The sequence below is a fragment of the Rattus rattus genome, chromosome 1, assembly GCF_011064425.1.
Source record: "Rattus rattus isolate New Zealand chromosome 1, Rrattus_CSIRO_v1, whole genome shotgun sequence".
NCBI classification, from domain to species: Eukaryota; Metazoa; Chordata; class Mammalia; order Rodentia; family Muridae; genus Rattus; species Rattus rattus.
This window is the reverse complement of record NC_046154.1, coordinates 161,770,165-161,792,344: the sequence shown is the minus strand read 5'-3', so window position 1 is coordinate 161,792,344 and position 22,180 is coordinate 161,770,165. Positions and strand designations below refer to the sequence as shown.

At 38.0% G+C, this 22,180-nt stretch overlaps 1 pseudogene; it reads right to left on the bottom strand.

Annotated features, from left to right (window-relative positions):
* Window positions 1-267: 267 nt before the first annotated feature.
* Window positions 268-20,848, bottom strand: LOC116910962 (annotated as a pseudogene).
* Between the last annotated feature and the right edge of the window lie 1,332 nt (window positions 20,849-22,180).

The following is a 22,180-nucleotide window of genomic DNA, read 5'->3' as shown; positions in this document are numbered from 1 at the left end:
GCTTGTTACTCAATGGATAAATTCTTTGAAAATAAATTCGTTTTTTAAAAATGTCATTCTCATTTGGTTGACATCAAATCAGTCACACTCAGAAAATTTTAAGGTGCAATTAAATTTCTAAATGTTAACTGGGTCCAGTAAAGATGGCATGGAAATTATAAAACATTCAGCTAAGTCGAATACAGTAGTGGGTAAGAAATACTACAATGTAAATTCCCAACACATATAATGTTCCTTTTGTAAATGAAGCAGTGAATTTCTTTATCATTAAATTTTATTTGAAATACATCTTTTGATCAAGGTTTTAAAGGATTCTTTTACTTGTTTGTATCTAAGGGAGTAAATAAAATGATTCAGCATTGGGGCAACAGAGGTGTTGAGCACTGCTATACCCTTAGTCAAAGCCACTCCTTCCTTTGCTGAAGTTTTGACATACATGAATATACAGCTTCCATAGGAAATGGAAACAACAATCATGTGTGAGGAACAAGTAGAAAAGGCCTTTTTCCTTTGCTCAGCAGAGAGTATTCTTAAAATTGTTCTAAGGATGAAGGAATAGGACAGAATCACTATTGCTAAGGTTACAATGAGAGTCAATACTGCCAGGAAGAATGCTAAGAGCTCCAGGAAAGCTGTGTCTGTGCAAGAGATGAGCAGCACTGGAGAAGACTCACAGGTGAAATGGTCAATGATGTTGGAGTTACAGAAATCCAGTTGAAGGCCCATGATCACAGGTGGAAAGATGAAGAGAAATACAGCCAGCAAAGAGTCAACCATGAGCTGCATGCAGACCTAGTTGCTCCTTGTTGTGGCGTAATGCAAAGGCTTACAGATAGCCACATAGCAGTCATAGGACCTAGCAGTCAGAAGGAAAAATTCAGTTGCAGGTAGAGTATGAAGTGGAATTCCTGAGCCATGCATGAGTTATAGGAGATGGTCATATCCCCTATTACAATGCTCACAAGGAACCAAAGAATGGAAACTGAGGTAAATGCAATTTCTAAGAAAGAGAAATTTCGAAGGAAGAAGTACGTGGGTGTCTTGAATTGTGAATCTACCAGAGTGAGGGTAATAATGGTCAGATTTCCAGTAATGCTCAAAATATATGTAAGAAATAAAAACATAAAAATCACAAGGTTTAACTTTAGATACTTTGTTAATCACAAAAGAATAAACTCAGTCACAGATGTTCGATTTTTCTTTTCTTTTTATGTTCTGCCAGATCTGTAATTGTGAAATGAATTAGACAATCAGGATAAGTTTGAATTATATTTGTGGTTAAATGGCTTTGTTTCATCATACCATTCGAAACTTGTAACAACATAAAAGGGAAACATTAAATTATTCACCAATTAAACTGTTTAAAATTGAACATTTTCTGTCTCCAAAAATTGCACAACTAGTGATTTCCTTGAATACATATATTTAGGGTCAAGGTAATCAACTATTAGTTATAAGTACATTGATAGATGAAAACAATTCCACACCAGGTCTTTACTGTAGTACATGAGCAGATATATTTGAAAAATAAAATACTTAAAAATAAAAAAATATTTATTCTGAAATCTATTTCAACAAAGGAATACATCACTTTGTATAAACGAAACTTTTACATGTTATTTGTCAATATTAGAAAATGTTTAAAACTATTCTTGACTGTCTGAAGAATCATTTAGCAAGGGAGTCAGAACCATTAAAATTAACATTTGTATAACCCTAAGGAAACAAACTCAGAAATCTCCAAACTTCAAAAACATTTATAGTGTTTCTTTATTGAATTAAATAATATTTTCATTATATGGAAAAATGTTAATAGCCGGGTAAAGAACTCAGGGCACAGAAAAATTAGAAAATAGAAAAATGAATATATGAATTACAGCACAGAACATATGCTTGCAAGTGTGTAATGCTAAGTGATCTTAGTGGAGGAGGTCAAACACAAATGCTCAGTGGATTTTTAATCATCTGACAGTGTTTTATACCTTGTTTTGGGCCATTGTTTGCACCTCTCGCTATGTCTATGTTTTTTTTTTTTTTTTTTTTTTTTTTACTCTCATACATAACAAACTTATACCACAGGTAGCTGAAATTTAGGGAGGTAATGAGCTATATACAGAAACAGGAACACATTATGGGATTAATCCAAAGGAAACCTAAGTAGAAGTCTGATAGGTGAAATGGTTGGGTGTTGTTAGAAACTGCTAAAAGCCAAACCCTCCAATGTAACATTCTAAAATTTGTGGTTTAAGAAATTTGGGAAATCCTGGGGTCCAAATGAGAAGCAAATTTCTCTGTGGGCCCCCTGACATCAGTGAACACTTTTTAAAAAAAATCTCAAAGCTAAAATGTCTTGTTTTTTTTTTCCTTTGCTTGTTTGTTTGCTTGCTTGATTGTTTGTTTCTATTGAACAGAATTTTTTTCTGGGTACAACTTATGACTTAATAGTAAATCTTAATGTTGTGGAAACAAAACACTGAAGCTGACTAACAGAAAAGGAATTCAGAAACAGAAGTTAACCTACCTTGGGAATGTAGCTAATACTCTTGAGTAAGATGGAGAAGGAAGAGGATAGGGAAGAAAGAAAAAGAAAATGGAGCAAAATGAAGAGAGCGCAAAAGATAGAAGGCATCCACATTGTCACAATATGTGAGGCAATATTTATACCTAAAGCTCTTTCTTGGTAAATGAGGAAAAGAAGCAAAGCATGAAGGAGAATCAAGAATCAACATCCTTGGGTGACGGAGATCTACGTGACCTATTAGTAGAAATTGTTGAGATAGAACATCACCTGTAATTCTTAATTGTAACCCTAACAACCAGTACCTGGTATCTTGTGTTTTCTAAAATTTCACAAAATACCATAGTCCTTACCATGGATATTATGAAATTCAACAAATACCATAGCTTCCTCTTTGGCTTCCAGTAAATCTTGGAAAAGAAAGATGGCCTGTAATTTTAAATTCTAACTTTTACACAATTCTTAGAAAATGATTTCACTAAATATTCTCCCTAGAAGAATCATTTACATTTTATGTATTCACCTACTCCTTTAAGCAGACACAAGGGATTCTTCTAGCAAAGCAAAGATAAACCATTTCTCTCTCTCTCTCTCTCTCTCTCTCTCTCTCTCTCTTTCTCCCTCTCTCTCTCTCTCTCTCTCTCTCTCTCTCTCTCTCTCTCTCTCTCTCTCTCTCTCTCGATGCTGTTGATGCATGTGCCCTAAATCAAAGCTGAATAATTACATAGATTACAGAAATTATCTTTTGAAACAACTATTGTTGGAGAAATGTAGAATGCAAACAATGCTGAAGAAATAGCACCATGTATTTTTATTTCATAAAGCTAATACTTTTACTACAAAAACTTGCAAAGGTCATCTAATCTAATTTCATATTAACATATAACAAAGCACAAAATATCTAGAAGAAATGTCCACTGGGACATGAAGTGTGCCATATAAGTATTTTATTTGATAATAAAAACACAATGGATAATTTAGACAAGGTATGGTGAATAGATAGGCATATTGACAAGAACTAGAGGCAATATTTTTACAAATCACCAAATTAGTACTCAAAAATATTTTCTTAGAATCTAATTCATGTTACTAAATAGGTTTACATATTTTTCATTATAACACTCCAATTTTCTTCTTTGTTAGACAATTTGGGGTCTGCTTTACTGTTGTGAGGCACTAGACATTTTGATTTCTGTTTGTTTGGTATGGATGCTGAGTCTGAATTGCAATTTTTGTTCATAAAATTCCATTTACACTTATTTATAATAAAAGCTGCTAACACTATTTAACCACAGCTTCAGCTTAATTTTCCTCTACAATGAAGTGGGCATTGCTCCTTTTCTATACAAGGATATCTTAGGAGAAGATACATACTAAAATTCTGCCCATCTTCAAAATTATTAAAATGTAAACATTGGCAAAAAGTCAGAAGACATACTGAACATTTACCACCTTTATTCAAAATAGAGGAGCAAATCAGTCTATTGACTAGGTGTAATGTGTGTTTAGTAACCTACCATTATATATTCACTGATCTATTCTTATCTCCTTGTACAAAACTCAAGTCCAAGCAGATCAAGGTCCTCCACCAAAAAACAGATATACTGAATCTAATGGAAAAGAAAGTGGAGAATAGACTAAAAAAATGGCACAAGGGGAAATTTCCTGGACACAACACCAAGAGTTCATGTTCTAAGATCAACAATTGAAAATAGTACCTCATAGAATGGAAAAGTTTCTGTAAGGCAATGGGACAAAACAGCAACCCATAGTTTGGGGAAACACCTTTACCAAACCTATCTGATAGAGGGTTAATATCTAAAATATACAAAGAACTTAAGATATTAGACTCCAGAGAACAAAATAACTCTATTTAAAAATGAAAGATATTTATCAATCCTACAATAGGTAGAGGGTTTATATCCAAAATATACAAAGAAATCAAGAAGTTAGACCGCAGGGAGTCAAATAATCCTATTAAAAAATGGAGTTCAGAGCTAAACAAAGAATTCACAGCTAAGGAATGCCAAATGGCTGAGAAACACCTAAAGAAATGTTCAACATCTTTAGTCATAAGTGAAATGCAAATCAAAACAACCCTGAGATTTCACCTCACACCAGTGAGAGTGGCTAAGATCAAAAACTCAGGTGACAGCAAATGCTGGCGAGGATGTGGAGAAAGAGGAACACTACTCCCTTGTTGGTGAGATTGCAGACTGGTACAAACATTCTGGAAATCAGTCTGTAGGTTCCTCAGAAAATTGAACTTTGAACTATCTGAGGACCCAGCTATACCTCTCTTGGGCATGTTCCCAAAAGATTCCCCAACATATAAAAAAGACACATGCTCCACTATGTTCATAGCAGCCTTATTTATAGTAGTCAGACACTGGAAAGAACCCAGATGCCTTTAAACAGAGGAATGGATACAGAGAATGTGGTACATCTACACATTGGAATATTACTCAGCTATCAAAGACAATGACTTTATGAAATTCATAGGCAAATGGATGGAACTGGAAAATACCATCCTGAGTGAAGTAACCCAATCACAGAAAAACACACATGGTATGCACTCATTGATAAGTGGCTATTAGCCCAAATGCTTGAAGTGCCCTAGACGCACAGAACAAATGAAACTCAAGGCGGATGATCAAAATGTGAAGGCTTCACTCCTTCTTTAAAAGGGGAACTAGAATACCCTTGGCAGGGAATAGGGAGGCAAAGTTTAGAACAGAGGCAGAAGGAACACCCATTCAGAGCCTGCCCCATATGTTGCCCATACATATACAGCCATCCAATTAGATAAGATGGATGAAGCAAAGAAGTGCAGGCTGACAAGAACCGGATGTAGATCTCTCCTGAGAGACACAGCCAGAATACCGCAAATACATAGGCGAATGCCAGCAGCAAACCACTGAACTGAGAATGGGAACCCCGTTGAAGGAATCTTAGAAAGGACTGAAAGAACCTGAAGGGCCTTGAGACCCCATATGAACAACAATGCCAACCAACCGGAGCTTCCAGGACTAAGCCACTACCCAAAGACTATTCATGGATTGACTCTGGGCTCCAACCTCATAGGTAGCAATGAATAACCTAGTAAGAGTACCAGTGGAAGAGGAAGCCCTGGGTCCTCCTAAGACTGAACCCCCAGTGAACATGATAGTTGGGGGGAGGGTGGTAATGGGGGAAGGATGGGAAGGGGAACACCCATACAGAAGGGGAGGGAGATGGGTTAGGGGGATGTTGGCCAGGAAACTGGGAAAGGGAATAACAATCAAAATGTAGATAAGAAATACTCAAGTTAAGAAAGAAAAAAAAAAGGAAAAAAATGTGGTATAGAGCTAAACAAAGAATTATCAACTGAGGAATCCTGAATGGATGAGATACACATATCAAAATGTTGAAGATTCTTAGTCATCAGGGAACTCCAAATCAAAACTACCCTGAGATTCCACCTCACACAGTCAGAATAGCTAAGATAAAAAATCAGGTGACATCAGAAGCTGGCAAGGATGTGAAGAAATAGGAATACTCCTCCACTGCTTGTAGGACTACAAGCTATTAAAATCACTTGGAAATCAATCTAGAGGTTCCTCAGAAAATTGGAAATAGTTCTACTTGAAGACCCAGCTATACCACTACTGAGCAGCCAAAAGATGCTCCAACATAAAGCAAGGATACATGTTCCACTACGTTTGTAGCATCCTTATTTAGAATAGCCAGAAGCTAGAAAGGACCCATATGCCCCTCAACAGAGGAATGGATAGTGAAAATGTGGTACATTTACACAATGGAGTACTACTCAGATATCAAAAACAATGACTTTATGAAATTTACAGGCAAATGGGTGGAACTAAAAAACATTATCCTGAGTGAGGTAGCCCATACACAAAAGAAATCACATGGTATGCACTCAGTGATAAGTGGATATTAGCTCCAAAACTCAGACTACCCGCGATACAACCCACAAACAATATTGAACTTAAGAAGAAACACCAAATTGTAAATGTTTCAACTCTTCATAGAAGGGGGAACAAAACAATCACAGGAGGTAAAGGAAAGGAGGGACCTGGGCAGGAGAGATGAAGGGGAGAGAGGGAATGGGGGCATGATCAGGTATTGAACTGGACAGGAGAGAAGTAGAGAGGGTCAAGAAATTTAATAGAAATATATACCAGTGGGGTTGGGGGAACTGTGCATAGTCACTAGAGAGTCTCAGACCCCAGGGAAGCAAGAGGCTCCCAGGACTCAATGGGGATGACTTTAGCTGAAATGTGTTTCAAAGGTGAGATAGAATCTTTAGAGACTACCTCTGTATGTAGGCATGACTGTCAGTTGAGAGATGGGGCCATCCACCCATCTCAAAATTGTTAACACAGAAATATTCCTGTCCAAAGGAAAGACAAAAAGTGGAACAGAGGCTGAAAAAAAGGCCATGCAGAGACAATTCTACCTAAGAATCCATCCCATCTGCAGATACCAATCCCAGACACTGTTGCTAAAGCAAAGAAGTGCTTACTGACAGGTGCCTGGAATGGCTGTTTCCTGAGATATTCTACCAGCACCAGACTAAGAAAAATGCAGGTATATCCAACCATTGAACTGAGCCTGGGGAGCTCAATTAAAGAGCTATTGGAAGAACTGGAGGGCTGAAGGAGATTGCAAACCCATAGAAATAATAATATCAACTAACCAGACCCTCAAGAGCTAACACAGATTAAACTACCAACCAAAGAGTATACATGGAGGGATCCATGGTTCCAACAGCACATGTAGCAGAGAAAGCTCTTATATGGCATCAATGGGAGGGCAAGCCCTTGGTTCTGAGAAGAATTGATGCCACATCATAGGGGAATGCTAGGGCCATGGAGCAGGAATGAATGTGTGGGAGGGAGACCACCTGCTTGGAGGTAGGGGGGGAATGGAATGTAAGAGTTTTGGAGGGATAACCTGGAAGGGGGATATTATTTAATATGTAAACAAATAAAATGATTAATAAAAATATCATCCTGAGTGAGGTAACCCAGTCACAAAAGGACACACATGGTATGCACTGACTGATAAGTAGATATTAGCCCAAAAGTTCTGAATACTGAAGATACAATTCACAGACTATATGAAGATGAAGAAGAAGGAAGACCAAAACGTGGATGGCTTAGTCCTTCTTAGAGGGAGGAACAAAATATTCATAGGAAGAAATACAGGGATGAAAATTAGGGAAGAGACTGAAGGAAAGTCCATCCATCCAGCGACTGCACCACATGGGGATCGATCCTATATGCAGCTCCCAAATCCAATCACTACTATTAATGCCAAGGAGTTCTAGCTGACAGGAGCCTGATATAGATGTCTCCTGAGAGGCTCTGCTAGAGCCATACTGATATAGAAGTCTATATTTGAAGCCAACCATTGGATTGAGAAATGGATCTCCCCAATGTAGGAGTTAGAGAAAGGACTGAAGAAGCTGAGGAGGTTTGCAACCCCATAGGAAGAACAACAATATCAATTGACCAGAACCACTCAGAGTTCCAGGGAATTCAACAACCAACCAAAGAGTACACATAGAGGGACCCTTGGCTCTAGCTGCATATATAGCAGAGGATGGCATTGCCTAGCATCAATAAGAGGAGAAGTCCTTGGTCCTGGGATGGCTCATTTCCCCTGTGTAGGGGAATGCCAGTGTGTTGAGGTGAGAGTGGGCGGGTGGGAGAGGGAGCATCCTTATAGTTGGGGGATGTGAGAAGGTGGAAAGGGGATAACATTTGAAATGGAAATTCATAAAATATCCAATGAAGAAAGGAAAACATAAAGTAGACAGAGGAGCTAGCTATTGATTGTGAAGCTATTCATTCACTACTCCCATATAGTAGTGTGAGGTCAGCATTGGTGTGTGTGAATATGAGTATTTGTGTGTGCTTATATACCTGAACATTCAGGAGTGTCATCTCCTTAGAGAATGTCTGTGAGGATCCTGTCTTCCCCAAGATAATATGGTTTCTACCCAGCCCCTTTAATTCTCTTGAGTACTCTTGTCTTAAAACAAAACAGAATCCGTATTTGCATATGCAAATTTCTGTATTGAATGGTTGGGGGAGAGAAAGAGGGAGGGGGGAGAGATCAGGAGAGGTGAGGAGCCAAGAGAGGAAAAGAGGTAATGATATTTTGTGTAATAGAGTCACCAAATGCTCTACAATATTTTTATAGCAAGAGCCAAAGAAGGAAACCCACTTATGTCTTAGTGATATTACAAGAAAGCTAATGCAAAACAGAGTAATTTTTTAAAATGATTTAGTTCATTAATTGAATGTGTTTAACCAACCCTGTATTTTAGGGATAAAGCTATGAATAAAGTTTTTAACACACATATCTACATTCTGTATACAGTTAGATTCTCTCTCTCTCTCTCTCTCTCTCTCTCTCTCTCTCTCTCTCTGTGTGTGGTGTGTGTGTGTGTGTGTGTGTGTGTATGTGTGAGAGTGTGTGTGTTGGTGTGTGTTGGTATGTGTTTTCTTTACCTGGTTTTGGTAAAGAGTGATAGATTAGAGTGAAACAAGCCTCATAGAAGAGGTTTAGAATGCTACTTCGGTTTTTATTTGTTTTCATAATTAAAGGATTAGCTAAAGATATTCATTTTATGTCCGGAAGAATTTGCAGTGAATCATAAGGCTCTGGTACTAATTACTCTGATAGTAATGTCTTCTGGACTAACTCTTCCTTTAATTACAATGAAGTGTCTCTCTATTTCCTCTGGTTAGGTTGAGATTGAAGTCTATTTTGTCAGGTATTAGGATATCAATGCCTGCTTGCTTCCTGGTTCCATTTAAGTAGAGTAAATTTGTCCAACTTTTATTCTAAGGCAATACCTATCTTTAAAGCGAAGATGTATTCCTTGTAGACCTCTAGCAAATAGATTTTGCTTTTTGATTTATTAAGTCTCCATCTGTGCTTTAATTAGAGAATCAAGGCCATTGACATTTAAAGTTACTATTGAATGTATGTGATCATTGTGTTGTTGATTTTTGGTGATGTTTATGTTCTCGGTGATATTTTGTATTTTAGTAGTTATGGTTTTGTAGGTCTTTCTATAGTCTCTCAGCTATGTGCATTCCTACACTTCTTGATTGTGAGACCCTCCGGTGCTACCTTGTTGTTCTCCCCCTGATGAGCCTTTCTGTAGCATGTGGAAAAGTTTATTCTTAAGAAAAGAGCATCCTGGCCTTTGCCATTTGGCCAATAACTGGTAACAACATTGAGTCAGTTCCTGTTTTTATCTTAAGAGCATAAACTTGGTTTTTCACTGTGCATCTAGGGATTTTCCATCTATTAGACTTGATGTATATATACTGTGAACCTCAGTAAAGCTTGGGAATTCTCATAGTACAAATGACCCAAGTTTCTGTTTTTTTGTTAAATCCCCCAGGCCTACACCCAGTTCTCAGTACCATAGCGGTAAAGGTTCCATCAAGTGGAGGTCCCAACAAGATCGGGAAAGAGAGGAGCACCTGATGGGATCCTTCCAGGAGTCTGACCGGCAAAGTAGAAGGAACATATTGGGTGAGCAGCTCAGCAACAAACTGAAGGTAAGTTTAGTTTGCAATAAGTAAAAGGGTCACCCGATGGGAACCTTGAGTTCCACATTATAGCTAACAGATGAGATAGTAGCTCTGCTCATACAGCAGGGAACAGGGATAAAGGTAAAAATAGCTAAAGAATTTATTAAAACTTTAGAAAAGACTAGTCCTTAGATTGCTTTTGGTAAAATGGCCATTTTTACTATATTAATCCTGCCAATCCATGAACATGGGAGATCTTTCCATCTTCTGAGATCTTCTTCAATTTCTTTCTTCAGAGTCTTGAAGTTCTTATTGTATAGATCTTTTACTTGCTTGGTTAAAGTCACCCCGAGGTACTTCATATTATTTTGGTTTATTATGAAGGGTGTCGTTTCCCTAATTTCTTTCTCAGCTTGTTTCTCTTTTGTGTAGAGGAAGGCTACTGATTTATTTGAGTTAATTTTATACCCAGCCACTTTGCTGAAGTTGTTTATCAGCTTTAGTAGTTCTCTGATGGAACTTTTGGGATCATATCATCTGCAAATAGTGATATTTTGACTTCTTCTTTTCTGATCTGTATCCCCTTGACCTCCTTTTGTTGTCTGATTGCTCTGGCTAGAACTTCAAGAACTATACTGAATAAGTAGGGAGCAATTCCCATCAAAATAACAATCCATTTATTCAAAGAGTTAGACAGAACAATTTGCAAATTCATCTGGAATAACAAAAAACCCAGGATAGCTAAAACTATCCTCAACAATAAAAGGACTTCTGGGGGAATCACTATCCCTGAACTCAAGCAGTATTACAGAGCACTAGTGATAAAAACTGCGTGGTATTGGTACAGAGACAGACAGATAGACCAACGGAACAGAATTGAAGACCCAGAAATGAACGCACACACCTATGGGCACTTGATTTTTGACAAACTAGCCAAAACCATCCAATGGGAAAAAGATAGCATTTTCAGAAAATGGTGCTGGTTCAACTGGAGGTCAACATGTAGAAGAATGCAGATCGATCCATTCTTATCACTCTGCACAAAGTCCAAGTGGATCAAGAACCTCCACACCAAACCAGATACACTCAACCTAATAGAAGAGAAGGTGGGGAAGAGTCTCGAACACATGGGCACTGGAGAAAATTTCCTGAACAAAACACCAACGGCTTGTGCTCTAAGCTCAAGAATCGACAAATGGGATCTCATAAAACTGCAAAGCTTCTGTAAAGCAAAGGACACTGTGGTTAGGACAAAACAGCAACCAACAGATTGGGAAAAGATCTTTACTAATCCTACAACAGATAGAGGCCTTATATCCAAAATATACAACTAACTCAAGAAGTTAGACTGCAGGGAGACAAATAACCCTATTAAAAATGGGGTTCAGAGCTAAACAAAGAATTCACAGCTAAGGAATTCCAAATGGCTGAGAAACACCTAAAGAAATGTTCAACATCTTTAGTCATAAGTGAACTGCAAATCAAAACAACACTGAGATTTCACCTCACACCAGTGAGAATGGCTAAGATCAAATACCTAGGTGACAGCAAATGCTGGCGAGGATGTGGAGAAAGAGGAACACTCCTCCATTGTTGGTGGGATTGCAGACTGGTACAACCATTCTGGAAATCAGTCGGGAGGTTCCTCAGAAAATTGGACATTGAACTGCCTGAGGATCCTGCTGTACCTCTCTTGGGTGTATACCCAAAACATGCCCCAACATATAAAAAAGAAACATGCTCCATTATGTTCATAGCAGCCTTATTTATAATAGCCAGAAGCTGGAAAGAATCCAGATGCCCTTCAACAGAGGAATGGGTACAGAGAATGTGGTACATCTACAAAATGGAATATTACTCAGCTATCAAGAACAACGCCTTTATGAAATTCGTAGGCAAATGGTTGGATCTGGAAAATATCATCCTGAGTGAGGTAACCCAATCACAGAAAAACACACATGGTATGCACTCATTGATAAGTGGCTATTAGCCCAAATGCTTGAATTACTCTAAATGCACAGAACACATGAAACTCAAGACAGATGTTCAAAATGTGAATGTTTCACTCCTTCTTTAAGAGGGGAACAAGAATACCCTTGGCAGGGAATAGAGAGGCAAAGATTAAAACAGAGACAGAAGGAACACCCATTCAGAGCCTGCCCCACATGTGGCCCATACATATACAGCCACCCAATTAGACAAGATGGATGAAGCAAAGAAGTGCAGGCAGACAGGAACCGGATGTAGATCTCTCCTGAGAGACACAGCCAGAATACAGCAAATACAGAGGCGAATGCCAGCAGCATACCACTGAACTGAGAACAGGACCCCTGTTGAAGGAATCAGAGAAAGACCTGAAAGAGCTTGAAGGGGCTCGAGACCCCATATGAACAACAATGCCAAGCGACCAGAGCTTCCAGGGACTAAGCCACTACCTAAAGACTATACATGGACTGACCCTGGACTCTGACCTCATAGGTAGCATTGAATATCCTAGTAATATCTCCAGTGTAAAGGGAAGCCCTGGGTCTTGCTAAGACTGAACTCCCAGTGAACGTGATTGTTGGGGGGGAGGGCAGCAATGGGGGGAGGATGGGGAGGGGAACACCCATAAAGATGGGGAGGGGGAAGGGTTAGGGTGATGTTGGCCCGGAAACCGGGAAAGGGAATAACACTTGAAATGTAAATAAGAAATACTCAAGTTAATAAAAAAAAAAAAAGAAAAAGAAAAGAAAACTGAGCCTTAGAGGGCTAAATGACATACCTGCCATGACTAGAAACTAAGATATTTACCAAGCTACATCAGCTCAAAAACCCATGATCCTGAACATGTGAGACTCCCATCTTTTAATGCTGCCTCTCCTAATAATGCAGACAGAACAATAGTCACTTTATCAAACACAAAAGAAAAAAAATTAACTCAAGAAATGTATCCAAGGTCACTCAATTCTGAAGAAAAACTTAACACTAGTGTCATTTCCATTACAGCTCTTGAAAGTTAGGAAACTGAACTCATATGTCCCAGAGCATAATCAATACTGCTCGATCCGTTTATAATTCATTGAAGCCTATTTTCCCTGACCTAAGCAGTAGAAGCAAGACATTCAGAAATGCTCTTTTCCAGATGTTGTTAAATCTTCCAAAGCTGCCCTGAATCTCCAAAACAAATGGTCACCTGGCTATTAAGCAGAGGGAGAAAGGAATTGCTCTGCCCAACAGTACACATAAACTGAATTTTTGAGGTGTAATGAATACTTTCTCCTTGAAATTTTTTTTTTAATTTAGGTTGCTGGAGTCCAAAGAGACAAATATAGCTCGCTGCTCCTCTGTATTGGAGGTAAATCACAACGTGCATCTTTGTTTTAAAATCCCATGAATGCCAGAATAGGAAACCATCTAGCATCAGCTCCTAAACGGAGTATTCTATTTGAAACTTTGACAAATGATTCTCTGGTTTTGCTCCTCTTTGTTGAGGAAGAAACAGTGGCCTTCTGGGACAGCTCTTTAAGGTATTTCCCTGAGATTTATGTGGCACAGAGAGCTTCCAAAGACAAATCAATATATCCAAGTAGAGCGTTCTAATATAATCACACTGATGGAGAAGAGGGTGTCATGGCCACGGATCTGTCATCTTTCCTCTCACTGTGTGAAGCTGCCAAAAGTTTTTATGCTCCCAAAGCAAAGCTCTGGATGACACTCTTCACTCGTGTTTGATATTAACTGAATTCCATTCAGTCAGTCATACCCCTAGTCACAAACGCTCTCTTAGGAAACCATTCAAGTCACAACTCAATAGGAGAGATAGCAGACAGAAAGCACACCTATTGAAGAACATGAACCTGGATTATGCCCTTAGAACTTGTTCTGAGTATGAAACACACACAAAGTGAACCTGTAAATTTTTGTTAAATCCTAAAACCTGTACCCGTAATAGCTGTAGGAATGGTGGTCGAATTGCTTCACTGATATCATGATTACTGATATCATGATTATTAGAGGTTGAGTTCTCACAGGGCCCTGTCTCCAACCATCTCCAGTTCGAGATGTGCACATCCCTGCTACTGCCCTCCACTAGTATCTTTTTATTGAGTATCACTGTCTCACTTAATCTTTAAAGAAGCGAAGCAGAACCCTAATTAAAATATCCCTAGTGCTCGGCATTGAAATAGAGTGATATGGTGTGATTGTTAGCTTAAATTTCAACTTGACACAACCTAGAATCACCTGGAAAGAGAGTCTCATTAAGGGACTGTCTATACTGCATTGGCCTGTGGAAATATCCATGGGAGGTTATACCAATAAAGTTAACTGAAGTGGAAAGATGCCCACCGTAGGCAGCACAATTCCCTAGGCAGGGGATCCTGAACTGTACAATAGTGGGAAAATCAAACTGAGCACAAGCAGCAAAATGATCGGACATATTTATTGTTCTCTGACTTTGACTGTGAATATAGATTAACTACCTGTCTGAAGTTCCAGTCTTGACTTCCCCCACGATGGCAGGCTACAGTGTGAAATTGTAAGCTGAAACAAACAAAAGAAAAAGACTAGTCCTTGGTTTCTTCATTCAGGAGGACTGAGTATTCCCAATTGGACACCTGTTAAGACAGATTTGCAAAAAAACACTGCAGAGAGATGACTCTAAGAGCATTCTGCCATTATGTTATCTTTGTGGAGATTGGTGAAGGATGCCCTGTTGAGTACTAACACCAAAATAAAGGAACAAATGTCAGAGATAGAAAGAACATTTGGAGCAGCACGGGATGATGCTTCTCATAAGTCTTTACAAACATCTTATTCAGATCACTATTCAAGCTCAGAGAATGATAAAGAAGAGACATTAGAAATAGAAATTGAGACCTCATATGAACAACAATGCCAACCAACTAGAGCTTCCAGGGACTAAGCCACTTTCCAAAGACTATACATGGACTGACCCTGGGCTCCAACCTCATATGTATCAATGAATAGCCTAGTAAGAGCACCAGTGGAAGGGGAGACCCTTGGTCCTGCCAAGACTGAACCACCAGTGAATGCGATTGTTGGGGGAGGGTGGTAATGGTGGGATGATGGGGAGGGGAGAGGGAAGGATTAGGGGGATGTTGGCCTGGAAACTGGGAAAGGGAATAAAGATCGAAATGTAAATAAGAAATACCCAAGTTAATAAAGATAAAAAAAAAGAAATAGAAATTGAGGAGTTTAAGATGAAGATTAATAAGCACATGGTTGCTAAAAATCAGAATTTCATCTTCCTAGTGAAAATCCCTTCTTTAAAAAAGAGGGAGATAGTGCTCCTGCCTTTGAACCGTAACCATCCTTGGAGTGGTGTTATGGAAAGAAGGCTCAAGGAGAGGGCACATTTTTTTCTGAGCCTCCCCCTGGACAGTGAATGCTGTATGTTGTTTTGAGTTCCTGGACCCCAACAATGAAGGTCTATTTATTAGAAAATATGTTCCTCTAAGTTTTAAGGAATTGAAAATCCTGAAAGAAGCTGTCTCTGTTTATGGCCCCCTTGCTTCCTTTACTTGTGCCATTTTTGAATCCTATATTATGTCCACATTGGCTCCTGGAGATTGGCAACAATTATATAGGGCAGTGTTAAGTGAGGGTTATAATCTATTATCGAGGGGAGAATATCAAGAACAATGTGTGCAACTAGCTAGACTTAATGAACATGAAGGATTCCACCAAAGAAGTCTAGAAATTTTGACAGGAGCAGGACAACATGCTCCCTTTCCAGCCCACATTCAATATGATCCTGCCATTACTGCACAAATTTCCACTATGGCAGTTAGAGCCTGGAAGGCCCTGCCTAATAAGGCAACCAGAGAACAATTATCTAAGGTAACACAATGGCCCTCAGAGTCTTTTCAGGAATTTGTGTATAGATTATTAGAGTTGGCTGGAAAATTGTTTGGAGACGTTCATACTGCTATGCTCATAGTAAGACAATGGCATAGGTAAATTCTAATCAATGGTGCAAGGAAGTGATTAGACCACATAAGAATAAAATTTAAATGATTGTGTTAGTTGTGTAAAGAAATAGATAGGAATTATATGATGGGACAGGTCTTAGCTGAAGCCATGCAGAAGGAAAGTGGAGGGCCAAGACATGTGTTGGGTGTGGACAACAAACATTTTAAAAGAGTGTCCTCAGAACAAAAAGACAGGGGGCCCTGGATTATGCACTTGGTGGCATAAAGGCTATCATCTGGGAAATGAGTGCAGACCTTAACAAGATGCCAAGGGATGGCATTCACACCTTCCAGGAAATGCAAGACAGTGCCCATTGTGGGAGCCATGAAGACTTCGATGGTAGAACCTACTTCAATTCTACTTATCCCAATACATTTGTTCCCTCAAACCAACTACTTCATGTCAAAGACCTTTTAAAAGGTACCCCAGGGAGTGCTGGGCTGGACCTCGGCTCCTCCACCAGAGGAGTATTAACACCTCAAATTGGCCCCCAGACACTTGGCACTGGGGTATATGGGCACCTACCCTCTAGGAGTATAGGCCTTTTCCTAGGCTGCAGCAGTGCCTTCATCAAAGGAATAAGAATTTTCCCTTGACTCTGATTTTATGGGAGAAATTAAAATTATTGTTTCTGTAGAAAGAGGAGTTGTAGTTATTCCTCAAGGGGATGGGATAGCTCAATTGCTTCTTTTTCCCCAGTTTTATACTAACAATCCTGTGTTTAAATCCACCCGAGGAAATCAATGCTTTGGGTCCAAAGGGCCTGGAGCATTTTGAGTGTCCTCTTTAGAGAAAAGTCCCACATTCACTCTATGTGTTGAAGGAAAACATCTACCTGGGATTCTAGATACTGGAGTTGATACGAATATTATAGCTAAAGTCTTCTGGCCAAAGGCCTGGCCCTTAGAGGTATCTCACTCCATGTTATAAGGAGTGGGGACAGCTACAGCTCCTCAAAAATGCAGCAAGATTCTTAAATGGAGAGATGCGGAAGTACATGAGGGATGGTTTCAGCCTTTTGTTTTGAACAAATCCCTATCAACTTGTGGGGACAAGATATACACAATGATATGAAGGCTGTGTTAAAAGCATGATGCAGAAACAAGGTTTCATCCCACGGAAAGGGTTGGTCAAAATATTCAAGGCATACCTTATATTGTAAGTGAAGAGCTAACAGTAATTAAACATCCTCATCATACAACAGGCTTGGGAAATTTATCCTAAGACTCACATAAGCCTTCTCACATTAAACCTTTGCCCATTACCTGGAAGTGAAATGATCTGGTGTGGATTGAACAGTGGCCCCTGTTCAAGGAAAAATTGGAGGCTGCTCATCAACTAGCACAGGGACAGCTACAAGCTGGTCATATTGTTCCTTCCACCTCCCCTTGGAATACACCCATTTTTGTGATTAAGAAAAAGTCTGGAATGTGGAAATTATTACAATATATAAGGGAAATTAACAAAACTATGGTGTCTATGGGATCTACTCAGCCTGGACTCCCTTCTCCTGTAGCTATACCAAAAAATTGGCATATGATAGATATTAAGTTACAGAATTACTTCTTTATTATTCCACTAGATCCTGAAGATTGTGACAGAGTTGCTTTTAGCATTCTTTCCATAAATTTTCAGGAGCATTCTCATCACTTTCTTTGGGTCATGGTACCTCAGGGGATGGTCAATAGTCCTACTATGTGTCAGGTGTATGTAGCCTCTGTGCTAAAGCCTTTGAGCTGGAAGTATCTACAGATACATATTATCCCTCTATGGATAATATTTGTTAGCAGTTTCAAGATGGAAAAGAATTGTTGACAGCATATGCCGATTTACAAGAAGATTTGGGCACTGCATAGTTAATGACTGCTTCTGAAAATGTTCAAAAGAATATCCCTTATCAATATTTATGACATGAATTATTACAAAAAGGGATTCAACCACAAAAACTTAAAATTAGATTACATACACTAAAGACCTTAAATGATTTTCAAAAATTATTAGGGGATATAAATTGGCTTCAACCAACATTAAAATTAACCACAGGACAGTTGAAGCCATTATTTGATATTTTGAAAGGTGATTCATGTCTAAATTCCCCTAGATAATTAAGTCCAGAAGCACATGAATCATTAAATTTAGTACATCAGGCTATGGAAGACACTCACCTTAATTATAATGATAATTTTTGGCCTCTTTTGTTTTGTACTTTTGTATCTGATCTGATTTTGGTAGAATGACCCTTTAATGTGGTTTTATTTACAAGCTTCACCTGCAAAAATAGTGATGGCTTATCCTCATGTCATTGCTTAATTACTGTTCAAGGCTCAAATAATTATCTTACAGACTTTTGGCAAGGAAGCAGATCTTATAATTACTCCCTATACCAAGGAGCAACTACAATATTTAGTCCAGGGTTTTACAGATTCAGTTATTTTAATGAGCACTGTGGTTAGTCAGTTTGATAGCCATTATCCTGATAGTAAGATTGGTCAGTTTATTAAAATGTATGCAGTAATTTTTCCACAAATTATTGTTAGTTCCCCCTTGCAAAAAACTCATTTAGTGTTTACTGTTGGTTCTTCAAATGGATGTGCTGCGGTAGTATCTGGAGAGAATGTAGAGTTTATAAAATTTCTAATTTTTCTGCACACCTAGCAGAACTGAAAGCTTTACAACTAGCTTTGGTAATGTTTCCTGATGAACCTTGTAACATATACAGATAGTGTGTATGTGATTAAGATTGTTTCACCTCTTGAGATTGCTGCATTTTTTGCTCATATTTCATCCATTTTTGCCTGCTTATTACAAGTACAGGCTTTGCTATGGAAGCATCAGGAACCTATTTTTGTAGGCCATATAAGAGGACATTCCATGTTACTTGCCCCTTATCACAAAGCAATGAGTTGGTTGATTCTTACACTCAGTTTCCATGTTATTATACATTAATGAATAGTATTGCCTATGATAAAGCTTTACAGATGCATAAAAATCATCTTATTGCTAATTCTTTGAGGTTTCATAATGGAATAACTAAAGAACAAGCATCCCAAATAGTCAGTCAATGTCCCCACTGTGCCCCACTTATTTCCTCCACTTATAACAATTTGAGAGTTAATCCAAAAGGGCTAAAGTCTAATGATTTTCCTTTGGGAAATTATGGTTTGTCCATGTGTCTACTGATTCCTATTCTGGCTTACATTTTGCCTCTGTACATAGTGGAGAGAAAATTAAGGATGTTAAAAGTCACTGTGTACAGGCCTTTGTCTTTATGGGTGTCCCACAACATTGAAAAACTGATAATGGTACAGGATAGTGGGCCTTTTAAGAAATTTTGTGAGAATTGTGATATTGTACATAAAACTGATATTCCTTACAATCCTCAAGGACAAGCCATAATAAAAAGAGCTCATTTAACACTTAAGAATTATCCTGAAAAAACAAAAGCAGGAAACCTGATTTCCACACTAGCTTAACTTTCATTACTTATATTTTAATTTTTTGTTAATATATAGGAAAAATTGTTCATCAACAGATAGACATTGGAAAGGAGGAAGATGTAAGGAAGGTCTGGTCCATTGGAAAGATTTGACCTCAGGATTGTGGAAGAGAGCTGATCCTGTTTAGTTAGGGTTAGGGGTTCTGCTTGTGTTTTTCCTAGAGATGCTAAAGCACCCATTTGGGTTCCTGGGAGTTGTGTTATGTCTTGTCTCTATGGAGTCTGGTATGGATGGAAACCTATTGAAGCTTCGTAAAAATCCTCTGATCTTTATGCCAGTGGGAATAAGGAGCACAGTTTGGTCAGTAATGATCACCACTAATAGGACCACAGAAAAACAGTTGTCCTGTTTGTTGACAAATTCCTGAGAATATGAAGCTCCTGTGATTCGGGTCCCTGGAGTCATTCCTATTCCCTTGGATAATGATGGAAGATTTCCCCTCACTTTATATTGTCACAAAAGGGATTTTGGCAGTCATTATTACCGTCATTGCCATTTCGGCCACCGCCCCTGACATAGATGGTATTGCCATTTCACAGTCTGTGACTTCTGCTCATACATTGGATAAACTGTCTGGAGAAGTCTGCATCTTTAACTGTTCAGAATGGTTTGAATTCACAGATCCAATTGGGAATTCTGAACTTAAACCAACAGTCTTCCTTGTTACAAGAACAATTGGATTTATTGTGTGATACTCATATGCCTTCTTGCTCATCATGCTGTTTGTGTTACCTGAATGACACTAATGCTGGTTTCTTAATTAGGAGGGATTGTTGAAGGAAGGATTAAGCAGCATCAATCTGATAGCCTCTGAAGTAGAATGTGTAGAATCTAGATTTAAAATCATGAACATTGATTTCAGCACGGGCATGATTAGTAGACTAGGTCACTGTATATGGGGCCCTAGTTAGATCTTCTGGCTTGGAAGTGGGTCATGGAGGATCAAAAGGAATCCCCTGACTAGACCTTTGAGAAGCATCAAAATTATAATATCTAAGTGTTTAAATTTTTCTCCCTTTGTTTCTTGTACCATAATCCTAATTTGCTGATTTTACTTGTGATGTTTAGACGTCTTTGAAATTATTCACATTTTCATGTATTGATATAATTTAGACAAATTTCTTTAGTCTTATTTCTTTGGCATTTAAGATTTGGATTTATTTTTTAATTAATTTATTTACTTATTTTTTCATATAATATATAAAATATATGATCATATTCTTTCACCTACCTACTCCCAGATCTTTCTCACCTCGTATCCACAAAACTTCATGTTCTTCTTCTCTTTCTTCCGTCATTAATTCCTGCAAACAAAAACATAAACAATATACAAAACCAAACACTACAAAACTATCAAAAAAGCAAAAAGCACACATGAAGCATTTAGATCTGTCATGTATAGATCCATCTCATAGAGTGGATCCAAATTTTTTAAAAATGGTTGGTTACTTCCATAACATTTGTGTCACTATTTCACAATATCTTGAGGCAAATAACTATTACCGGTCACATGATTTCCAGATATTGATGATTAGTTTTCCTTTTGGTAGCATGCAGAATACCTTCCAGAACTGTGAAGTACAGATGAACTGTAAGTACAGATTAAGCTTTTAGTTTATTATCAGCTTTATTTCATCATATTCAATAAAATCAGTAAGTTGCATCTTTAGCAATAGGGCCTTATCATCAGGTTGTTGGGGATAACCAATAGACTTGTCAGTAACCTATGATATTGAGGGGGAAATTATGGGACCCTTTTGGAGAAGATTCAACAAGATGATTCATTTCCGGCACTATTTAGTAGCATAATATTCTACTGGGGGCATTGTCTCCATCATTATTTGGTATTCTTCTTAAATTCTTCTCATATATATGATTTAGAAAATTCCTACAGTGGTAGGTTTCCTTATGACATGTCACCTTTATCACTATTTAATAATATTTTTAATTGCCATTTATCTTTTTATATTGATGTAGTTTACTTAGCCTTCCTTGGAAGATCCTCTCTTTCTTCATGGATCCCTACTAGCTACCTAAACCTTGAAACACAACATATCTAAAGGTTAAATGCTAATATCCACAAATGAGAGAAAACATGAAGTGTTTTTCATTTTAGATCTGAGTTATCTTACTTAGGATGGTTGTTTCTAGCTCTAATAGTTTACCTAAAAATTATGATTTCGTTTTTCTTAACAGAAGAATAATATTTATAAAGTAATGATAATATATTCCATAAATATACCATAATTCAATTTCTTATCCATTTATAAGTTGGTGGACTTCACATGTTGTTTTCAATGTCTGGCAATAATTAATAGAGCAGCGATGAACATGAAGGAACAAGATGTAGAATATTTTGTGCATGTCCAAGGAGCTAGAGTGATCCTTAGGTTTTTTTTTGTTTTTTTTTTTAAGAACTACCACACTGTTTTTTTGTAATAACTCTCCCACAAGTGAATTTTCCTTTCCTCATATTCTGCCAACTTTGTTGTCTTGATCTTAGTCATTGTGACTGAATTAAGACATAATATTGAAGTCCCTTTAATTTGCATTATCCTGATGCTTAAGAAGGTTAGAAATTGATTTTCAGTGTTTCTCAGCATGTCGTTTCATCTTTTGAAAACTTTATT